Source organism: Adiantum capillus-veneris, chromosome 30, assembly GCF_014529385.1.
Source record: "Adiantum capillus-veneris isolate H3 chromosome 30, ASM1452938v2, whole genome shotgun sequence".
Taxonomy (NCBI): Eukaryota; Viridiplantae; Streptophyta; class Polypodiopsida; order Polypodiales; family Pteridaceae; genus Adiantum; species Adiantum capillus-veneris.
This window is the reverse complement of record NC_140960.1, coordinates 106898401-106904400: the sequence shown is the minus strand read 5'-3', so window position 1 is coordinate 106904400 and position 6000 is coordinate 106898401.

Sequence of the window (6000 nt, the reverse complement as noted above, 5' to 3'; positions counted from 1 at the left end):
GTCTAGGAGTTTGGTGATCTGTTTTTGGATTTCTTGTTGATGCAAGGGACTATGTCTATATGGTGCTCTTTGTGGAGGTTGTGAGCCTGGAAAAATTTCAATTTTATGATCTAATTCACCTCAAGAGGGTGGAAGGGAAGGGGGGTAATCATCCACAAAGCAATCATTATACTATGAGAGGAAATCATTATGTGTTTGAGAGACAGACGATTGTGTGTGCTCCACTTCAGTAACAAATATCATGTATGCTTTGTCATCCTTTCGTAGTGCATGTTTTGCTTGTGTGTGTGATATCAAGGGGAACATAACGAGTGATGCATCAGTAGAAAGTGAAATAGATTTGCCATTGAAAGTAAAATTCATTTTGTGTGTGCGATAATCAATTTGTGGATTATGTTGGTGATGAAAAGGCATGCCCAAAATGATATCGGTGGATGCAATGGTGCAATTAAAAAATCATGTTGTTCTGTGTAATCACCAATAGTAATTGTGAGAGATTTAATTTTACGTGTGCCATTGTACCTAGTTCCTTGAAAAGCACATTTTACTTTGTATGCAGATGGTGTGGTGGTTAATTTCAATTTTCTAACCAATTTTTCAAAAATAAATCCATGTGAACTACCATCATCGTGTAAAATAGACACACTTGAATCTTGAATTTTGCCTATTTGACGGAGCAAGGCATGAATTGAAATTGGCTTACCTGGTACGTGAGGTGGTGTTGCAGTTGCCCAATCAGCCATGGCATCGTCCAGGGGTTCTGATTCATCTCTGATGTTGTGTATGCGAGTTGTGGGGTTGGCGAGGTCCGGGTGGACGATTGTTTGTGCAGTTGGCTTCAACATGGCTGTATTGGCAGCACTTGAAGCACCAAACACCATTATGACATGCAGGGGGTTGGGGATGCTAATGTGTGTTGAATTTTGAGGTGCAATGTGTGTGGGTGGAATGGTTGGGTTGTGTTGTGGGCGATGATTATTTTGGTGACGACGAGGAAAAGGGGGTGGACAGTTTTGTGTGTAATTATTTGTGTGAGGGTTTGAAGTATACCTATTGAAATTATTGCCATATTTTGATTTCGGTTGTTGTTACCCCACTGATTGCGAGGTTGAAAATTGGGACGGTTGGGGTTGCACGTGTTGCGCACTTCATGGATGATAGAGTTGATTTCTTTCTCAGTATCGTAGGCCAAGGATATAGCTACATAAAGAGACGTCAGTCTGAGAGCATTGAGTTTTGATTGTATACCATTGGGAAGACCATCTTCATATTTGCATTGGAGAGAGTCTGTAGGTACCTCTTCTACCATACGGAGGAGTAGAAGACGTTCCCAGAAGCAGTTGGTGTAATGGGAGATAGTGTCTTCTTGCATCCAGGAGAATTTGGCCCAAGCGCAATCAAGGCCAAACTGAGGGGGTAGGAAGGAATCTTTGACCCGTTGTTGAAAATTGTACCAAGTTGATGGTCGTTCTGCCATTTGCGAAGCACACTCCACCAGAGTGAAGCTTGACCAGACTAGAAAGGTGATTTATAGCACATTTAATTTTATCTTTTTCAGTGAAATATTTGCCATCAAAATAATCGTCGAATTGAGCTAACCAAGATAGCATTGTTTTACCAATTTTGTGACCATCGAACTTGAAAAACGTGAAGGATTTTTTACTTATCTTTGCCTCCTTGCTAGCTTGTTCAGCTTCAAATGCTACCTTCAAAATTTTGATCATACGTTCATCTTCGTTGTCGTCGTCGCGTGCCCTTTTTTGATCATTTGCTGCAAGGCGTTGATTCGCAACATCTAATTCATGTTGCAACAAGAATACTTGTTGCTCCAAGGTGGGTGGCAGGAGAAGTGAATCAGTAGTCCAGTCGAAAGGGTTATTGGCGCCGTTCGTCTCCATCGTGAGAGGTGAAAGTAAGAATTAGACTGATCTATTGTAAATTGCAGTCTGGAGTTGAGGGTGTTCATAGAATGAATTCGAGAACATTGAATGTCGCATCGTTTGATGGAGTTACTTCATCGCGCATGAGCGTGTAAGGGCGCCAGCATCGAGGCCATAAGACGAGTGGGAGGTGTGTGTACTAGCCATGACGAAGAGGGTGTGTGTATGTGCTGTTGCTTAGAGATGGTGAAGAGAAATAAACACTGTGTGTGATGGTCTGCCAGTTTTTCCAAAAAAAAATTGAATCTCTGTGTGTGAGCGTTCCCCTTATGCACTCCTCTGAAAAAACAAGTCGGATGTGTCTTTGAAAAACGACTTTTCCCAAACTAACTAATGGTGAAGGATAAACTTTAAAAAGGTATTGATGCTTTTAGGGGTGAGAAGCGACGGGTTCGCAAAGTTGAAAAAAGGAGTGGGTTAAACAAGTGATAAAATCAGGAGGCTTGCAAAATAACCTCTAATAGTAAAAAATGATAAAATGCAAAATAACCTCTAATAGGTAAAAGCGATAAAATCACGAGTCTTGCCATTAGTTTTTGTACTAAACAAAAAAGAACCAAAAGAAAGAGGATGCGAATACCCCCCTTCCCACGTCAACATCCGACACAAAGAGAGAGAGAGAGAGAGAGAGAGAGAGAGAGAGAGAGAGAGATGCAGACCCTGCAGGGACACAACATCAGCTACCTCCTGAGTCCTCACCCATCCCCAATCATGCTCCCTCACTTTGCCTTGGCTACCTTCCCAAGCTCCTCTTCTCTACGCCCTCTTCTGCAGCCTGTTGATCACGCAACAAAGAGAGAGAGAGAGAGAGAGAGAGAGAGAGAGAGAGAGAGAGAGAGAGAGAGAGAGAGAGAGAGAGCCAGACTGGCTTACACACATGTAAACACACACACACACACACTCCACATTGCTCGCACCACCATTGGAAGAACTAATGCTCTATATCAAGTGTAGTTCACTTCTCTAAACGATTTTATTGGATGAGATTTAGCATATGAAGAGGTGCCTACGTTGTTGTTGGACCATAGAATACGGGGAGAGTCTGCAGGCAATTCTACACTCTGCTTTACCATAGCCACGACCCATTACATCGCTTCTTAATCTGGTGAGATAACCTAGCACTCTACAACTATGTATATTATGTGAGATCAATTGTATGCTCCATTAGACTAATACCTTGCCATTCTTGATAATCAGAACTAACTTTTATGATCACATCCATTCGCAATCGATTTAAAGCATATTCCAAGAGCATTGGCCCAGACTTTGATGCCACTGATTCAGGAAAAGCTATAGTGGACTTCAAAAATTTAGCATAAATTGGAGGCTTGCCATGATCAAATTTTACCCATTACTTATTTTTTCCATATAGATTTGTCCTTTAGCTTCAAGATTAAGAAAGCATGAGAACAAATGACATGTTGGTTAAGAGTATCAAATTCTTTCCCAAGTCCCTCAAAGGACACGTTTATGTTACCAAACTAGCTAGTACTAAGGGCATCCTAAGGGCACCTTCATGTCCCAAAGACTCCGAGACAAAGTTTTTCACCACCAAATGGTCAACGATATGCTCAAGATGGAGCCTACTTGAGGCATAGCTTTGTAATTTTGGGATGCTTTGTTCACAAAGTCCTTTGTAAATTTTTGAATTTTGATAAGTTTGCAATGTAAATTTATAAATTTACTTTATTTGGAAGTCGCATGTAATTGTGTGCACCCCGATTTAACTATGATAAGTTCTCTACACATAGTCAAGGCAAGTCTGAGTTCTCAACAAGTTGGTCTTGTACTCAAGTTTGCAGATAACACATGTATAATGCATGATCTTGATTTTGGTGATACTATTGTGCCATATGGCACTTAGTTTTGTGGGTTGTATAAGCTTAATGCTTACATGTGTCAAAGATCTAGCTTTCTTAGTTTCTAATTCAAACACTATTTTAGAGGCTAAACTTCGGCATGCACGTTTTGGACATCTGAATTATGTCACTTTGTTGTGTTTATAGAAATATGATATGGTTGCTTCATTGCCCCCTTTTGAGACACCATTGAAACATGTATGTGAAGAATGTATATTAGGCAAAATACAGCATTCTAAGTTTCCAAAGAATGTTTTAGTGTAGGCTACTTGCTAATTTCAGCTTGCCCAGTAATGTTTGTGGTCTAATGCATACTGCATTTTGAATCATTTGTACTTGTATTGATGATTAATCTAGGCATGCATGGGTATGTATGATTAAGGCAAAGTCCAAACTGTTTATGTGTGTCAAGCAATTTTTATGCTTATGGCTGAAACTTTAGCTCATTATAGTGTGGGCATCCATCATTTTGGTCAAGCGAGAGTATATGTTTGAAGAATTCAATGTATTTCTGGCAAGTCGTGGATAAAACACCAATGTACAATGTTGTATACCACTCAAAAAAATCGTGTTTTTGAGAGGAAAGGTGGGTCAAATATGGACATGGCACGATGTATGGTCAAGGGACAAGGTTTGCCACACATGTTTTGGTTTGAATTTGTCATGTGTGTTGTATATCTACTAAATAAGTGTCCCACTAAAGCATTGCAACCACTCCATATGCGGTTTGGCATGGAAAAAACCCATTCATTGTTTACTTTGCTTGGTTTCTTATCTTACACTATTGTGATGCTTGAGAAACACAAGTCTATGAAATGTATTTTGGTATAGTCTAGAGAGCAAAGGTTACCAATTATATCATCTGCAAATGAAGGTATCTTGAGTGTTGTGATGTTGTTTTTGTGGAAGATATAGTCCATCCCTTGTTTGCATGTGCTAAGGAGACATATATGAGCTCACAAAATATATAGGATATGTTGTTGCTTTGTTCAATGGTGGGAGTATGAATGTAAGTCATAACAAAGCACACGTGCAACCTATGTAGGTTTCAAATGATGTTATAGACCATCCATTTTTTATCTAGATTTATAAGATGTACTTGATAAGATAGGGCTAAAAATGAATAGGCTAGAGATTTATCAAGATGGCTAGTGCAAACCTTGTGTGACTATAAATCGAGTGCACCTTTGTCTAGATGTACTTATTCAGGTTCTCAACATCCAAATGCATCAAGTTGTTATGTTTTGGCTTTGTCTAGTATGTATGATGAGGAGGAGCCCCTATCATTTGATGAAGCACAAATCTTAAAAACTATTTAGATGCAATGCAACCTAAGCATGATGCTATTGTGAAGAATGGCACGTGGTCTTTGTGTGAATTTCTCCCTAGTAGAAAGGCAATTGGTATTAAGTGGGTTTTAAAGTTAAAATGCAAGCATGATGGTAGTATTGGTCAACATAAAGCTAGACTTAGGGAAAAAGAGTAAGCTCAAGAGAAGAGAATTTCTTTTGAGAGACTCTTGATTCCACTTCTAGAAATGCTCTTCTCTTGATTATCATTCATAGCATTTGTGCATTGGCAGCTCATAATGCTTGGAATGTACATAAGTTGAAAATAAAGACTACATTGGTGTAGTCAAAGAGAGTCGATGCCAGAAAAGTGGAAATCATGGTCAAGGGTGCTTACACGTGTATGCGAGAGTGCCAAAGTAGGTGTGAAGACTAGGTGCAGTCAAAGGGGTCTAGAGATGCATGTTTTAAGTGGTTTCACTAGCCAAAAGGTATAGTTTTGGTTGATTAGGGAGAAGGTTTAAAGCTGGGAAAAATTTATATTTGGGAGTGCATATGGTGCTCTACAAAGTGCTCTTTGAGATCTTCCAAATGTTTCAGAGAGCACTAAGAGGTATGTGAAGTTTTTGGGTCGAAGTGTTAAATTTGCTTCTCGTGTTGGTTTTTTTGGATTTCCAATTCGGATTCAAATGGCTAAATAATAAGAAGATGGCATTTTCCTAAGAGTAGGGTTTGCACCAATTTTTGGTTGCCTTGGGAAGCCCAGAGGTTTTCTTTCATCTTGCCAGTGTTTTAAGAGGTGATATGCGATACATCAAGCAAGCTAGAAGAGTGATAGCTTGATGATTAAAGTTTCTAGCACGGAGTTATGCTCGATCAAATCTAGCCAAGGACAGACATATCAAAGTCGAC